Below are 18,039 nucleotides of genomic sequence, written 5' to 3'. Positions count from 1 at the left end.
AAAATACACTGGGTACTTGTATATATGTGTCCAAAATTCTGAGAGGATGATGGAGGAGAAGGGATTGTAGTGTGACCATTTATCTGGGGAGGGGGGAGGATTGAGGTGTAAGCTCGCACTTTCCTTCTCTATCTATCTTTCTGTCTCTCTCTGACGAGTGCACGCACCCTATAGCAAAAAAAAAAAAAAAAAGCCAACAACAAAATAAACCTAAAAAAATCAAAATAAAAATATGCTGTTGAGTACTGCAGAGAAGCACATAACTAGACCTGGGAATCAAATAGGATGGCCAAGAGGAGAAGACAGAGAGCTGAGGCTTAAAGAATAAACAGAATAGGGGACCAGCTGGTGGCGTGGTGGCTAAGGTGTTGGACACTCCCACACGGCTGGCCACGGTTCAAGTCCTGAACCTGGTGGCTTGCTTTCTCACTGCAATAAATGCAAACTACAAATAAAAAATAATAAATAAAAGAAGAAGAAGAAGAAGAAGAATTTCACTGTTAATGACATTTCAGATGAAGAAAGACACATGAGCAAAATGGAGAACTGAAGCATGATTTGTTATATTGGGATTTCAGGCTTTATTCAGTAGTCAGTAGGAAGCTGTTAGACCAAAAGCTGAGAAACCAGCGAAGATCATTGCAGTAATCCGAGAAAATATGAGAACTTGGTCTTCGGACAGTGGCAAGGAGGGGGCAGTTCAAGAGCAATTTCAGAGCTTACCTGGGAGAGGTGGGTGATGAACAAGAGGGAAAATCCAAACAATTCCAGTCTCAGTTGAAGGTGGGCAGATAGAGTGACAAAAGTAAAATGAATAGGAGATGAAAGCAGGGCAAACCATAACGCAAATTCACACCTAGAGAGTGGAAAGCTGAGATCCCCGCAGGAATTGGAAATATGCTGTCGATCTGATGGAGAAATCTGCTTGGAATGCCACCTTTCTCAGGAGCCTTTAATGCAATGCCTAGTGTGTGGGGTATGAGGTTGTGCCATAAACTGATACCATAAACTTTGCACGTTTTTGGCTTTTTGTTTGTTTCTTTCTTTCATGAGAGGAGAAAGAAAAATACAAATATCAACAGAGTCTCATGCCGCCATCCTGCCCTCAAGCCTTCCCAGTCAGACAGGATCATTGGCACACAAATGGGCTCTTAGAACCTGTCGATATGGAAAACCAAAGCCTGACCTTCCATATTGCTTCAAGCATCATGGAGCAGTGTACTAGCACTGCACACCACAGCTGGGTCATTCTGCTGCTTTTACTAGAACGATTTGGCAAATATGGAACTATCTGAATAAATCCACTCAAAGAAATTAGCTTTCTTATCTTCCATGACTCTTTAGTTGGGAACGATTTACGTGCAATGAAAACATGAAGGACCTAAAAATACAAATGAATCATGATGTTTTCATTCCAACAGGAGTGAAGGAACCATCAGTTTTTCTGCCATATTATTTGTGAGCCCCTTCTGATCTCCACTTGGCGTTCCAAGTCATCCACGTGAGGTCCAGCTAGATTTTGTATGGACATGCGAGGGTTGGATTTCAGTGTATAAACAGGGCAGATTACATGACGCTGGTTATTTGTAGCAACAAATGAAAGCAGCACCCCTGACTTGATAGAAGGCCAGCCTTTAATAGCTGAGAGCAGGGCGAGCAGATGCTGGAGGGGTTACAGCAGATAGGGTAGTGGTTACATCACTGGACTTCCACATGGCTGACTCCAGTTCAAGTCCCAGATCCAGTGACTTGAAACTTATTTCAGGACCCTGTGTGTGTGTGCCCAAGATCCCAGGAGAAGAATAGAGGAGAAGGGATTGTGGCATGGCCATCCCTCCAAGGGGTGATTTTTTACTTTCTCCCTCACTGTGTCTCTCGCACCCCTCCGACAAAAAAAAAAAAACCTCTACACACACACACACACACACACACACACAGCAGAGGGCAACTTCTCAGAACAGGGGTTCTCAAACTGGATTGTTAAACACTGGAGCGTTTAAACTTTCTCCCTGAATCCCCCATTATTTCTGAGTCACTATGTCTAGGATATGGGTCCAAGAATTTGTGTTTTTACTAAATTCTCTCAGAAGCTAATTTTGCTAGTCTGGGAACCACACAGAAAACTTAAAGACAAATACCAAAATCTCTTCGGTCAGCATAAGCCAACTGAAAAATATATCAATGTCCTGCGGACATTACTAAGGTGTCCACGAGAAGGGGGACAGCAGGGCCACTTATGTGACAGAGTTTTCTCATCAGAAAATGATATAAAAAAAATCTAACCTCCCTCGCGAATCTACCGTTTTAAAGTATGAAGTCTCCTCCTCTAAAGCGTGATAAATATTGCGTGACTGCAAAAGGACTCAGCTAAAGTAAATGTTTGATCCTCGCTTGCCCCTAGATTCCAGGGAGAGGGAGGAGGGCGTAAGCTAGGGGGCGCAGTTGCTTCACATTTTCCAGGCAAGCCCCGCGTTTGCTTTGGAGCGCAGGTGAAAAGAATGTGCACTCCTGCGTAGAACCACTCCAGGTATAGCAGCCAGTTCGCATCCACCCAGGGCTATGGAGTGCAGTAGCTACAGCGTGGAGCTGGGTCGGTTGGAAGCCAAGTCCTAAGAGTCTAAGAAAAGAAAGTTGAGGGATGAGGGCCACGGAGACCCATGGGTCCCTGAACTCCCACGGACGCCTTTAGGGTGCAGGGTGCCGGTAGGTGTGTGCAGTTCCCTGGGAGCTGCGATCGTGGTCGCGTCTCCGCTGTTGCCCTGGCCCTCCGGCTAACAAGGCGGCGACCGTGCGTGCGCGTTCCAGGTCTAAGCGGCGAATACCAGACTGCGGAGGGAACGAAAACGCCTGTAAACCGGACTGAGCGGCCAAATGGATCAATATTTGCGAGGGTTGCATCTATCTCATCCCTTCTCTCTCACGCTCACACACCCATGTCCCGAATCATGGGGGCGGGGGGCGGGGGGGCTTCTCCCTAAAGCACAACAGAAAAGCAGGCGCCCAAAGTTTTGCAGGACAGCAGGCGCGTAGCAAGCGTCCGCGCGCAGGCTGGCCTCCTGGATTTTCTGCTCCAATGCTCCGGGAATGGCGAGTCCGGTGCAGGGGAGGCGCGCCCGCGGTCCGGCCCACGTGACACGCCGGCCCAATGACCGAGGCTGGGCGGCCTCAGCGAGTGCGGCGGGCCCGGGGCAGCTCCGGGCAGCAGAGAGCTGCTCGCCTTTCCCGGCGCGGCTGCCCGAGGCCGGCGAAGCCATGGGCGCCGCGACCCGGATCCCGCTGCCGCCGCCCGGCCCCAGGTAGGCACCGCCGTCCGCCCCGCACGCCCAGCCCGCCGCGGGAGGGACAGGGCCTGCCCCCGCGCAACTTGGCTTTGGGGCAGGATTTCCCCGACTTCTCTCGAGGGTCATTTTTAGGTCTTGATTTCCGTGTACCCCGAAAAGGTTAAAAAAAATGGGGTGAGGCAGTTCTCACGTGCTTGGCTTTGGGGACAGTCACGCAAGACTAACCAGGCGCGGTGAAACCGGAGTGGGGTGGGGAAGGACTTGAACACGGTCTCCGAACTACACACCGAGGCGCTGCGAAGTTTGGCCTCTCTTCTCTGGTCTGAAAGAAACTTTGGCTGTGAAATCCCTAATGCATGAATTTGCAGCAGTGCCTGAGAACTCGAATTGGGGGGCGGAAAAAAAAAAAAAAAAGAGGGCAAGGGATTTTTAACTTTGATTTCGCGAGCCCCTCCCCCATGTGTAAGCATCTGAGTGTTTTTTGAATAAAACGGAAATGGAATGTGACCGCCTTTTCTTTGAAATGTCCCCAGGTCCCAGGAATGGCCCCCCTTGGGGTGCTGGCGCCCTGGGTACCAGCAGTAGGGGTGGAGAGAGGGAGGGTGCTGTGTCAGGAGGGAACTGTCCTGGAAGGGAGGTGCCTGGTGCAGGGAAACGGCCATCAAATGCTCAATATTTAACAGTTAGGCAAGCATCTCCCAGGTCCATTGATCGCTTGGGTCTTAGTGACCTTGGCCCTGATAAGGTGAGGTTTTCACAAACCACCAGGGAGGAGTTTTGCCCATGATAAAAGACAGAAATCAATTCCCCTCACACTCACCTCCAAGAACTGCAGTTAACCTTAAAAACAAACCAAGTAGGTGGTGACCTAGTGCTTGCTCTGTTCCATCGGGGTGCAAATCTTTGCCCAGTGCATCTAGAGAAGGTTGTGGGTCCCAGAGCTGGTTCTGCACCACCTGGGTATGGAAGGCCCAACTGCTGAAGGTGCTTCTCACTGTGGCTTGGGGGAGGGGGGTATCCCAGGTAGTTGTGGACATGTCTCAGCTATTGTGAGGTGGTCCCTCTGGGGGAAAGCCTGGGAATGATGGAGAGTGGAATGAGAAAGAGGTGGAAAGGGATTGCTCTTTTTCAAGAGAGAGAGATCTGGGGCCGGAAGGTGGTTTGGTGGTTAAGGCTGCTGGATTCCCACATGGCTGACTGCAGTTGGAGTCCCGGACCTGGTGGCTTGCTTTCTTTCTCTCTCTCTCTCGCTCTCTCTCTCTCTCTTTCTCTCTCTCTTTCTCATTCTGTCCTTTTCTGATCCAATTGAAATAGGCAAATAAGTAAAGTTAAATAAAATAATTCTTTAAAAATCAAAAAGAGTGAGAGAAGAATCTATGGTTGCCATTCCCCTCACCTTAATCCTCTAGTTAATACTGTTGTGAGAAAAACAAGACGCCTGGTGAAGCCTTCTGAATCTAAACAACAGTCCCTAGGACACCTGGCAGGTCCCTTCTGCGAGCGCACTGCCATCAGGAGACACTCGATGCAGTCATTCCAAGTTGGGAAGGGGAAGTCGAGTGTTTGGGCTGTCCTGTTTCCCTCACAGGGAGTGGCCTTGTCCCTGAGGAGAATGGAGCCAATGCTCATGCCGGAAGGAGGATGTATTTCTCTCCTTTGCTTTCGTTGGTAGTGTCTAATTATTTCTTCCATGAGAGAGAGAGAAACAGGGAAAGGGATACCCCCAACAAGATCCCTCGTGATCCATTCTCAGTCGGCCCAGGTCACAGGCACACGTGGTCCCAAGAAGAGACCCAGGACCTCTTCCCTGTGGGTGCAATTGTGCCACCATGAGGCCTCGTTATTTCTCCCCTTCGCCCTCTCTGTGTGCATCCTCTCCTCTCGCTCGTTCATTCATTCCAAAAGTGTGTGGGAAGACCCCATCTCGTGGCACTTGGTCCTAACGCCTGGTCTCCAGTGGTTCTAAAGTAGCAGATTATCTCAAGATAAATCTAACCAATCTTGCCTAGATTCCCAAGGGCTTTTGCATATGTGGAATTAATTTCAAAAACTTGCCTAATATCAACTAATCATGTTTCATGATCCTAAGCATTGAAATGATTCCCCTGGCTTCTTCTGAGGGCCTCTCTGAGCCTGGAAACACAACCTCGCTAAGCTCTGGCCTGAGTCCAGGCCTGGCCAAGGGCAGTGTGCAGGTACCGCCCTCTTTGCTCCTGGAACTACCCTTGGCACCCCGGGAACCCATTGACTGCAGTTCACAGAATGGGCTTCAGTTTCCAAATAATTGCATACCAGCCTCCCAGGAGCTGGGTTTCCTCTCCCTAGACTGCTTCGTATTTCCCTAGCACATAGTTTTCTAAATAACCCGAATCTTAGGCTCTTCTTGGGTCTTGATTAAGTAGTATTCATCTTCTGCTTCTCTTTTTTAACTTATAATTCCTTTTTCTTTTTTTGGTCATTAGATTGATTATCTGGTTACAGAGAGACTTTGTATGTATGTAGAAAAGAAGGGAGGCAGGAGGCAGCAGGTTGCATAGTGGTTAGGGCACTGGACTCGCACATGGCTGAGCTCAGTTCAAGTCCCAAACCCAGTGGCTTAAAACTCCTGCCAGGCGTGTGTGTGTGTGTGTGTGTGTGTGTGTGTGTGTGCCCAAAATCCCAAGAGAAGAATGGAGAAAAGGGATGGAGGCATGGCCATCCCCCCTGAATGGTGATTTCTCACCTTTTCTCTCTCTGTCTCTCTCTGGCAAGAGCACATGTCCTATAGTGAAAAATCTCTCTAAAAAAGAAAAGAAGATCTGGGGAGAGTTGATAGGCTTTTCCAAAGTATAGGAGGGCAGATTCTACAGGTCAGACGGGGCACCCAACTGTAACCCTCTCTAGAGTAGCTGCTCTTAACACGGAGCCCTCCTGCCTCGCTAGTGGTAGCCCTCCTTACTCTGGTTGTTCCCTGAATGTCATTTACCAGAGTAAATGGAAAATTCAATCTTTCATTTACTTGCACCCTTGCTCCTGAGAATATTATAGTCCCACAGAAGATCATCAGAATGATCCTATCCTAAAACATGCTTACAACACCAAGCTGATGAATACGTGTCCTGAAGCAGATTGTTAAAACTACCCAGCATACTGACTCAGTGTCTTCGGTCCTCTGGGAAAAGATACTCCTGAGCTGCAATAAATGTCATTACCATGAGACAGACGGAATCTCATGTCTCCGACTTCACCACAAGCAGTAAACTCTGTTTTAGTTGGTGTACAAATGGCTGTCCACAATTCAGTGGAACCCTGACCTGGCCTTCGAGACAGGATGTGTGTAGACGCAGAGACACCAGGCAGTCCATGAGGTTTGGGGACATAGTCCATGTTTTCCAGGATCCATCTGGCAAGAGACTGTTGAAAGATTTTAAGCAGAGCAGACCTCTGTTTCGGAAAGCTCACTTCAGCTGAATCAAGCAGAATAAAATGGGAAAGACCCAAACAAGACGACAGGCACTTACTGTAAAAATCCGTGTGGGAGAAGAGGGAGAAGTGAATCAATTCAGATGATTTTAGGAAAGCAATGATATCTAAGGTCTTCACTATGTGAAACTGTTGGGTGACGCGAGTCTCTAACTTGAACGTCCGTGTCACTTCATAATACCGGTTGGTAAAATGTAAGCTAAGTTTCGTCACAATGTTCTGTATGCTGACTGGTTCCACTCAGGACCCAGAGAGTTTTGTTTTCATCATGGAAAAAAGAGTTGTTCATAAAGAAATGAGCGTACAATTGTATTTCCCCATTTTGACAACCTAGTAGTTCTTTATGTAGACTTAAATATATATATATAGATGTGTGTGTGTGTGTGTGTGTGTGTGTGTGTGTGTGTGTGTGTGTGGTATGTGCATGCCCTACAGAAGCATGCGTGTTATTTAAGCAATAAGATACCGACTAAAGAGAAATAGGCAGATGCGTTATCAGGAAAGCTTAGTAAAGGACAAAGATGATGAGTTCAGGAAAGCTAAAAGAAAGACAGTTGAGGGGCTGGCAGGTGGCATGGTGGTTAAGGGTGCTGGGCTCCAACATGGACAACTGCAGTTCGAGTCCCAGACCCAGTGGCTGCTTTCTCACACCGCCTCTCCCCCATCACTCTGTCCCTCTCTGGTCAAATTATAAATAAATAAATAAATAAAGTTCAGTAAAATAATTTTAAAAGAACATTGAAAAGAATAGTATCAATATCTCAAAAGATCTTCAGATCATTCATATAAAGTAGGTAATAATTCCACTCTAAGATAAGAGTTATGTGCCCTGGGTCACACAGCTAAAACCTAAAGGTGACATTCAAATTCATGTCTGTGTGTCTCCAGAAAAATCACCACCTTCCTTTTTTTTTCTCCCACTAAGCCGGCAGGCTTTGCTGCACAAAGCGGGGTCCGTGGGCCAGCAGTATCAGGATCACCCATAAGCCTGATGGAAATGCAGCTCTGACTGCACCTCTGATCTCCTGTCAGAATCTGCATCTCAGCAGATGTTTCATAAGCACAGGAAAGTCAGAAGTCTTGCACTGAAGGAAGCTTTGGGACAATGACTAGGAATAAGAGGGACCAAAGATGGCCCAGCTGCCATAGCACAGGGGTAACATGCGTGCCTTGCAGTGCTAGAAGCCCTATGATGACCACGGTGATGATCCTGGGTAGACATGGAGAGCAAGCCAAGTGCTCCGTGAAGAGCTGGAGGGCTGGGGAAAGAAGATCCCAGCATGATGAGACCCTATTGAGGGTGTTTTCTCCCTGCCTATCTCACAAATGTGTGTATCCATGCTTGCTTTTATTAAAAAACAATAAGAAAAAGAAGAGACAAAGAAGGGTGGAACAGCTTTCTAGACAGCAAGAACAAGGGGTAGTCCCTGAGGCTGGAATGAACCCCACGAGTCTTAGTGCAAGTGGAGGGGCTCCTAGACTAGTGGAAGGGTGTGGCTTGTGGACTAGAGGACCATGATGTGAGAACAGGAACCCACCATGAGTCCTGATGAAGGCTGCTCTTCAGGAACATGAATGGGGCAGCCAAGTTGTGAGGCTTTGCTGTTGTCTAGACGTGCCATGAGGATCCCTCAAGACAAAGGTGGGGATGGAGAACATGTATATATATATATATATATATATATATATATATACACATCTGAAGGCAAAATCAAGATCAGTCTGATGTGTGTGTGTGTGTGTGTGTGTGTGTGTGTGTGTGTGTGTGTGTGGTATGTGCATGCCCTACACATGCATGCGTGTTATTTAAGCAATAAGATACCGACTAAAGAGAAATAGGCAGATGCGTTATCAGGAAAGCTTAGTAAAGGACAAAGATGATGAGTTCAGGAAAGCTAAAAGAAAGACAGTTGAGGGGCTGGCAGGTGGCATGGTGGTTAAGGGTGCTGGGCTCCAACATGGACAACTGCAGTTCGAGTCCCAGACCCAGTGGCTGCTTTCTCACACCGCCTCTCCCCCATCACTCTGTCCCTCTCTGGTCAAATTATAAATAAATAAATAAATAAAGTTCAGTAAAATAATTTTAAAAGAACATTGAAAAGAATAGTATCAATATCTCAAAAGATCTTCAGATCATTCATATAAAGTAGGTAATAATTCCACTCTAAGATAAGAGTTATGTGCCCTGGGTCACACAGCTAAAACCTAAAGGTGACATTCAAATTCATGTCTGTGTGTCTCCAGAAAAATCACCACCTTCCTTTTTTTTTCTCCCACTAAGCCGGCAGGCTTTGCTGCACAAAGCGGGGTCCGTGGGCCAGCAGTATCAGGATCACCCATAAGCCTGATGGAAATGCAGCTCTGACTGCACCTCTGATCTCCTGTCAGAATCTGCATCTCAGCAGATGTTTCATAAGCACAGGAAAGTCAGAAGTCTTGCACTGAAGGAAGCTTTGGGACAATGACTAGGAATAAGAGGGACCAAAGATGGCCCAGCTGCCATAGCACAGGGGTAACATGCGTGCCTTGCAGTGCTAGAAGCCCTATGATGACCACGGTGATGATCCTGGGTAGACATGGAGAGCAAGCCAAGTGCTCCGTGAAGAGCTGGAGGGCTGGGGAAAGAAGATCCCAGCATGATGAGACCCTATTGAGGGTGTTTTCTCCCTGCCTATCTCACAAATGTGTGTATCCATGCTTGCTTTTATTAAAAAACAATAAGAAAAAGAAGAGACAAAGAAGGGTGGAACAGCTTTCTAGACAGCAAGAACAAGGGGTAGTCCCTGAGGCTGGAATGAACCCCACGAGTCTTAGTGCAAGTGGAGGGGCTCCTAGACTAGTGGAAGGGTGTGGCTTGTGGACTAGAGGACCATGATGTGAGAACAGGAACCCACCATGAGTCCTGATGAAGGCTGCTCTTCAGGAACATGAATGGGGCAGCCAAGTTGTGAGGCTTTGCTGTTGTCTAGACGTGCCATGAGGATCCCTCAAGACAAAGGTGGGGATGGAGAACATGGAGGAGAAAGGTCCAATCTGGATGCACTTCAAAGTGCAGCCCATGAACTCGATGCCAAGTTGAAATCTAAGGGCAAAATGAGAGGAGGTCAAGAGAATTCTGGACTGCTAAGTGATCTTTGCGGTTTTTACTAAAGAAAGATACCTTTTGGTGGTAATGATTTTGTCTGTTTGTTTGTTTGAAGGGAGCTGCCTTGTTCCTTTGAATCATAGTCATTTTTAACTTTTGCCCAGAGGCACTTCACACATTAAAGTTTCAAATCGGTATGCCCATATAAATAGAAAAAATGTTTGGCAGGTAGTTATTCCTAATGAACAGTTCTTCGCGTAGTTCTTCACTTCATTAGACCTTCCCAAAGCTATCCTGTGATAATTTGAAGAAGATTCCCTTCACAACGAAGGACACTGATACTTGGAGATGGGACTCAATCAAGACTTGAACCCAGGTCTGCAGACTCCAAGCCCAGTTCTCTGTCCACCTCAGCACTCTCTATTTTTCTACTTGGTCCTTGGAGGAGATTATCAAACTGACCAGTCTGCAGTTTTGTTTTGCTTGTTTTTTGCTTGTTTTAATTTTTTTCTTTTTTGCTTGTATTTTCTGCCAAACACAGGAAGATGCCTGAATGTTTATGTTGGCAATTTTGGCATGATTATTTTATGGAAACTTGAAAATGCCTCATCAAAACTAACTTCCTCTCCCACCTGATTTTCCAATTTCATTGAATCCATATGTTGATCCCAGTGGCAACAAGCCGCGCTTCATAATTCAAGCAATGTGAGCTATTTGTAGCCCTTTGCTTCGATTCTTTGAGTAATGGAAAGATATTGATGTTTTTCAAATCAGTTTTTAAGCCTGTTTCTTAAGCAACTAGACTAAGCATTTAAAATTGTCCGTAGATGACAGAATCGTGACTTGGAAGGGAGTCTTCACTGGCCCAAATGCCTGGTTTTATAGTAAGAGAATCAAGACCTGGAGAGCAATAATAATCGTTCAAGGACACCCCACAAGTTGGAAGTAACCCCAGGGCCAAAACCCAGGTCTCTAACCCCTGTGTCTCTCCTGTGTTCTTGGACTTAACCACTTCAGAGTAATTCCTTTCCCTGCCATGGTATTTCCCAGTTTCTGGTACGCAGTGTGGGGAAGTCGTGAGGGCTGATGTTTTAAAGTCAAGGCAACTCAGGTTTGAATCCTGGTTTGCTAGCTACCTGGCATGTAGCAAAGTGCATTTAATGTGGTAGTCATTTCTAAAGAATCATAAAACAGAGTTAATTGGCTAGATGGTCAAGATTTGGTTTACAGAGTACAATTTATCTACGTGCGCCTTTAAACTTGACAGGACACGTTTTATGATCCTCACTGGGATTTGGTTTTGGTGAAGGAAGCCAAGTATTCTAGGAGTGCACTTAATAAAAGCTTGAGAGAGACCCTGCAACCCAGGAAGAGGCCCAGCATCAGATCCTGATGGGGGCCTGATCCCCCTGACATGAAATGAGCTCCAGCTCTAGTTGTTACTGCGCTTTCTGTCTTCAAAGAAGTCACAGGTCACTGGTATAGAGAGAGCTGGAGGGTGCTTTTTGAAATCGCCTTCCCAGACTCAAGGACGTAATGGGGTAAAAGAGTGTTACTTTTATGTCCAAAAAAAGACAGCTAAAATAGCTTTAAAGATGGAAATTATTGAAACTGACAGGCACATGTCCTTTATCAGTAACTAGACAAACAAAAAGCAAACCAAGCGAAAAACAAGACCTTGAGAATTCGCTGCCCGATCACTGCTCAGTCCCTAGCAGTTGGTGTCGCCAGGGGAGGCTGACACACCGCTCTCTAAGTCAGAAATCATTGGAGTCATCCTCTCAAACAGATGACAACAGCATATGCAGACTTGTTCCCGTTAAATCTCTGCACTTCTGTTTATAAGTGGTGTGTTTATGTGAGCCCTTTGGAAACAAACTGGGGACAGGGTTGTATTTCCTTCCACCATGAAACCATTTGGTGAGCTGCACTTCTTGACGGAGGGTCTCAAAAGAGGAGAAGACATGGTCCATTTGGATCAGACCTGGCTGTCCCAAAAGAGACAGGAATGGAGACTGCATTCTTACCTCATTGAATCCTGGCTCTACAATTTGTTGTGGACCCTCAGGAATTTCATTTCATCTCCCTGGATTTCAGTTTTCTCAACTGGAACTAGGGTGCTCCTTCCCCTGATGTGTATCTACCTGGCAGAGTCTGCACTTAGTAAATTTTTATTTTTTTGGAGAGGTTTTTTTCTATAGGGTGCGTGCACTCGCCAGAAAGACAAAGAGAGAGACAGAGAGACAGAAAGCAAGAAATCATCCCCCAGAGGGGATGGCCACACCACAATCCCTTCTCCTCCATTCTCCTCTCGGGATCTTGGGCACACAAGCACACGTGCCCGGCCTGAGTTTAAGCTACCAGGCCTGCGACTTGAACTGCAGTCAACTACATGGGAATCCAGTGACATAGCCAGCCATTATGCCAACTGCTGGTCCCTGCACTTAGTAAATATTTAACAAATCTGATTCTTGGCCTCTCAAATACAAAATGAAAAGTGTGGACCAAAGAAGTATCATGGGGTCCAGGATGGAAGGAAAATGGGGAAATGGTTCAAGCTACATGTTTTCTCACTGACCACCTCATCTTACCTTATATAAAAGCCATATATGGAAGACCAGAAACTTCCAAGCATGAACACATGGGATTTCTCCTAAATTTCCACATACATAGCTTTTTTTATTCTGAGATTGTCTGCTTAAATATTTGTCTGGGGATAGTTTTAAATGCTTCCTAAATAACTATACTTCAAGCATCTAAGAACGGTGAAGTAAAATGTAGCAACAATTACAGGTTTATTATATTACTGTGAAGTAAGGAAGATGGCAACAGCTTGGTTTGATGAAACAACGTGAAAGTGGAGTTCTTTGAGACAGCAGAACTTATTGATGGTGAAATGATGATGATGATGATGTACACGTAGAGACTAAAGAAAACCATTAAATATAGAGAAATGAGAGCCGAGAAAGGTGACCTTTTCTTGATCCGTGTTTCCATGGAGGATTTTCAAAATAACTCCATTGGCATTTATAGTATTTAAAATTGAGGGCCATGGCCTTGGTTTTGGCATTCTGTATATTCTTTATTCTTCATTTTGGGAGTTTAGATGGATTTTTTAAAAGATATTTATCAAGTATTCTCACTGTGGGGAGGAGGCATTCCAGTTAATTATAAACTATTGCCATAAAAAGCTTCTTTTTTTTCTTTCCAGTAGTGGCATAGAATAAAATCTACATGCTCTTCTATTGAACAAGTGTACGTGGAGGCCAAGCATTGTGCTAGGTGGCAGAGACACAAAGGCGATCAGGGTAGAGCCAGACACCATCTTGTAGGAAGATAGGCATTACTCCAATAACCACACAGTGCTGTCACTCCAAGTCCTGACGTAGACTGCTGGGAGGAAAGGCCAGACCCTATGAGGATAGGAAAGGAAGTCACCATGGCAGCTTGGCAGCTGTGGACTCATTCTCCTGGGGCATGAGGAAGGGCTGCCCAGCTGAGATCTGAAGGCTAAGTGGGATCTCACTAAACAAGGGAGTCACAGTGAGAGGAGAGTGAGTGGCGTGTTCAAACGCCTCAGGTGGGATGGTGTTCTAGGAAACATCTTGAGTACAAGGAATGCCAGGGGAGGTAGGCAGAAGCTACATCATGCAGAGCCTCGAAGGCCACATGCTCTAAACTGACCTCAGCTAGTCTTGTCCTTTGTATGTATTAGGTGCGCTCAGAGCCTGTTGAAAGCCCCAATAGTTAGAGGTGGGTGAAGACAGAGTTTCCTCACTCACAGTCTCTATACTTGGTCTTGGGTTCAATTCAGCCTCACCTTGCAACATTAGTAAGCATTTTCAGGCTTTCTTTTCTGTAAGCTTCCTGAAATGTCTCCTTTATTCTTTTAGTTTCTCCAACTGTATCATTCATAGAAATTTCATTAGCAGCAAATATGACACTTTTCTAGAGGAAAGTTTGAACTCACTTAAGATTTAAAGCAGTAAGAATCCTTCTAACAAGACCAGCAGGTGGACATAATGGTTACCTCACTGGACTCCCATGTAGTCGAACACAGTCTGAGTCCCAGACCAGGGGGCTTGGAACTCATGACAGGCGTGTGTGCATGTGTGCCCCAAATCTCAAGAGGAGAATGGAGAAGAAGGGATCGTGGCGTGGCCATCCCCCCCGGGGGGGGGGGATGATTTCTTACTTTCTGTCTCTCTGTTTCTCTGGCAAGTAAACGCACCCTATAGCAAAAAATAATCTCTCTCTTAAAAAAAAAAAAAAGAATCCTTTTAACTTGCCACTGGGCATGGCAATTTTTTGAGAAATAAGCACTGGACACCACTGGAAAGGTTCCAGGCTACTGGATTGCTGCAGTATTATGTTGATGGAAGAGTGAGAATGACTTTATGCTATTTCACTACCTCACATTTTTACACAAAACTGTTTTCACCAAGAATAACTTCTAACATCCACTTTGCTCATTCATAAAGTCCTTTATGTCAATTGAAGATCAAGAAATGAACATACTTACACAAGCCACCCCTAGATTGTAGCTTTCTGATAACACTCTTACTAACCATCTCTAAAGGGTGTAATTTAATCTATAGTCTAAGGTACAGATGAAAAACACAAGCATAATTCCAGACAGTCTGTCCTGACCTATCTTAAAGCTGGATAATGCACCAGTTAGACTCAGTGGCCTTTATCTTGAACAGTGAGATGCTATTGAAGGTTTTAAAATGGGAATAATAAGATTTGAATCTCTGGCTACAGTGGAGAAAGCAAGAAGGCAAGACTTGGGAAGAGAAAAGATCAATTAAGGAAATATTACACAAGGAGATATTGTTGACTCCCCACTTGAATAAAGTAATTATATAGTAATGAATGGATGGTTTCCTGAGATATTTAATGAGATCACCAGGGGTTAATGACTTGGCCAAAGTAACATAACCCTAAATTGACAACAGGACCAAGACTAGAGGCCAGGGAGAGGCTGACTTACAGTGTAGACTTCTACTGCAGATAGCTAAGTCTTCTTCAGCACTCGCTGTATCTGTGAATATCTTGGTTTTTATTGGACTGTCAAGCAAATAAATTTGTCTTTCTTTCCAGTATGTTCTCCAATTCAAAGAGTCAGTGTCCAGTATCATGCTAAACACAATGTTCATTAAAACTATAAACTTTAGTTAGGCTTCAGATCCAAGAGGTCAGATTAAAATATGGGGAAGAAGTAGACTTCCACACGTGGCTTGCACTCAACCTGAGCTCTCACAAGCTTGCTTTCCACTTCTCTCTCTCTCTCTCTCTCTCTCTCTCTCTCTCTTTCAGTCTCTCTCTCTCACACACACCCACAGTAAAAAATAAGTTAGGTTATGCTACTCAATAGTTGGTAATACTGGGGAAATGGACTTAAGGGAATGCCAAAGGGTACCCTTCTCTCCACAGCGATGTACCAGTATCTTGAGCCTTCTAAATAAAGCGTCATCACTTTGAGCATACTTTTAATGCATTGGTAATTTTAGTGATGTCCTGCAACTGTATTCAGAACTCTCTCAACCTATGACTCTCTAAGGCCCTTTGCACAGAATGTGTCCCAGAGAGTGATTTTCTTTATTGTTTTGGGTTTTTTTTTTTTCTCCCTTTTTTTAAAGTTTTGTTTGTTTGTTTTAGTTTTTTGCTATAGGGTGCACTCATCAGAGAGAGACAGCGATAGAGAGAGGAAAGGGAAAGTGAGAAATCATCCAGGAAGGATAGCCAAGCCACAATTCCTTCTCCTCTGTTCTCTCAGGATTTTGGACATGCACTCACACATGCCTAACATGATTTTCCAAGCTGCTGGGTTCAAGAATTGAACCATGGAGTTGGCCATGTGGGATCCAGTGCCTTAACCTCCGCGCCACCTGGCCCAATCCCAGAGAGTGTTTCTGATCTCACAGAAGCACAGCCAAGCCTGATCTGGTTGTAGGCCCAGAGCAGTGTTTCCCGTTGTAGGGGTGCAGCCACAAGGATGTTTCTGGATCACTGTGTAGTAAGACGAACCTCCTCCTCTGACAGAAATGAGAACAGCCCATCTGGTTGTTGGTAGACCAGCAGTCACCCAGCGGCAAGTAGGGAACTGCCCCTGTGGGTGAGAAACTGTGACTGGCTCGCTCACAGCAGGTGCCTGAGTCTTTGCTCCTCCTCCCCTGAGGCTAATCAGCTCCACTTGGCATCTGGTGTTCATCACCTAGATGATCCGCTGTCTTTTGGAAACTCTTCTGCTCTCTGTCTTCCATTTGCAAATTTGGTGAGCTTGTTTCCAGGGTTTTATTCATTCATATCAGCCAAACATTTTCCATACCCTAATGTTACCATTTTTTAAGTTACCATCTGCTTGACTGTTTTAGGCTCTGTGTATCCAGACAGGGACATACATATGTTTATAACAGTTTAGTTTTAAGCTATTTTAAACCAGTTTTTTCTTTCTCCTATTGCTAATCTTGTACGAGTTCACAGTTCTTTAAATAAGGTATTCATTAATGCATTCACACATTTTATCTCAAAATCTGGGGAAAACGGAAATAGTTAAATCGCATACTGCCTATGCCTTTAAAAGGTATTAAGGAAACTCGTGTTTCAACATAATGAAATGCTAAATTTAAGGTATTAATAATTATTTATCCCCTCAGTCAGCTAGAAGCCTGCTTTCAGTAAGCTTACGTTGCTTTTTTCATAAATGAAGAAATTTGGTTCTCGGTAATCCTTATGAATACTAACCCCTTAAGTAAAACTGAGTATACTCAAGGGAGAATACGTAAGTCACTAGCCTGTAGTCCTTCATTGCAAATGGAACAGGAAGGAATGTGATTGACCCACAGCTCAACAGATCTTAGAGTCAGAAAATTCCAAGACATTAGTAGAAAATTCCAAATGATAAGATTGGAAGGAGTCATTTGAAAAGTTAGTATCACCTATGTAACCCAGACGTGGACTCTGTATGGGTGCATTTCAGTGCTTGGAAAAGGTTGTGCTTCTCGTTACTCTTCTCAGCTATACCTGGACCAGTAATCTATCAGACTAATAGGAATCTTTTTTTTTTTTCTTTTTTTGGAGAGGTTCTTGCTATAGGGCGCGTGCGCTCGCCAGACAGACAGAGACAGAGAGATAGAAAGTGAGAAATCACCCCCCACGGGGGATGGCCACGCCACAATCCCTTCTCCTCCATTCTCCTCTCGGGATCTTGGGCACGCACGCACACGCGCCCAGCGTGAGTTTAAGCCACCAGTTCCAGGACTCGAACCACAGTCGACTACATGGGAGTCCAGTGACATCGCCATTACTCTAACTGCTGGTCCCCAGACTAATAGGAATCTTGGTCTGAGATATAGTTACTGAATTTTCTAGTAAAATGTAAAACATATTGGATGGACACTGGGATAGACTGTTTCGATCAACGTGCCCTGAAATTAAAGGATTAATGTTTTCCTAACGTGATCCTTCCATAGCTGGGCGTAGACCCATTATCTGCTGTGGCACAAGAGGAGTGATCCAATCCTGTCTCTAATAGCTATGACAGAGCTTCTTTATGCCAACACTATGACACTTTGGGAAATATAATTTGCATGGTTAAACACTGGGCATTTTGATTAATGAGGATAATAACTTCTGATGAAAATGTACAGTTCCTTGGAAGGGTTAGAATGTGGCTATAAATACAATTAAGAGCTAGACCAAAGTTTCTTTACCCATAACCAACCAATGTATGAGTACCTCCCTTTTATTTATTTGTTTGCTTTATATAGTCCTGAGAGTAAGGAAATGTAAGAGAAAAATTACCTCACAGTCAAAGGGATGGAAATATTTTCCTGCTAGAAATTCTCATGTAGACCTGATTAAGAAATCTCGATTTCTGATGAAGGCACCCAGGGAGCTAAGGGATAAAAGGGTGCTGTTTCTTTAAATTTGAAAATATTTCATAATTGTCCTTGAAGTTTCTATTTTCATTTGTTTGCTTTGGGCGGGATATGGAAAAATATTTGCCTACTGTATGGTACTAATCTTCACGCATGTGTTTGCAAATTACTTTCCCTGTGAAAAGGTTGTAGACAATTCACTGGCGAGTCTTTTTCTTTTGAAATGCTTGCAAATGCATGAATTTCCACACCAGAAATTGATAAGTTCATTCTATATCTAAGGGTCAAGGCTATGAGAAAATGTCTTGAGATCCTTCCAAAGTGTAAA

General features: G+C 44.8%; 1 protein-coding gene across 1 annotated transcript in view; it reads left to right on the top strand.

The window, feature by feature from the left end:
• Positions 1-3,184: 3,184 nt before the first annotated feature.
• Positions 3,185-18,039, top strand: part of PGCKA1 (PDCD10 and GCKIII kinases associated 1) — an 82,528-nt gene continuing 67,673 nt past the window's right edge. The window contains exon 1 of the mRNA XM_006169257.3: positions 3,185-3,296. The gene's annotated coding sequence lies outside the window, so the exon portion shown is untranslated. The remainder of the gene's footprint in view (positions 3,297-18,039) is intronic.

Source organism: Tupaia chinensis, unplaced genomic scaffold (genome assembly GCF_000334495.1).
Source record: "Tupaia chinensis unplaced genomic scaffold, TupChi_1.0 Scaffold146907_1, whole genome shotgun sequence".
Classification (NCBI taxonomy): Eukaryota; Metazoa; Chordata; class Mammalia; order Scandentia; family Tupaiidae; genus Tupaia; species Tupaia belangeri.
The sequence above is the reverse complement of the archived record's forward strand: the minus strand, read 5'-3'. Positions and strand labels throughout refer to the sequence as shown.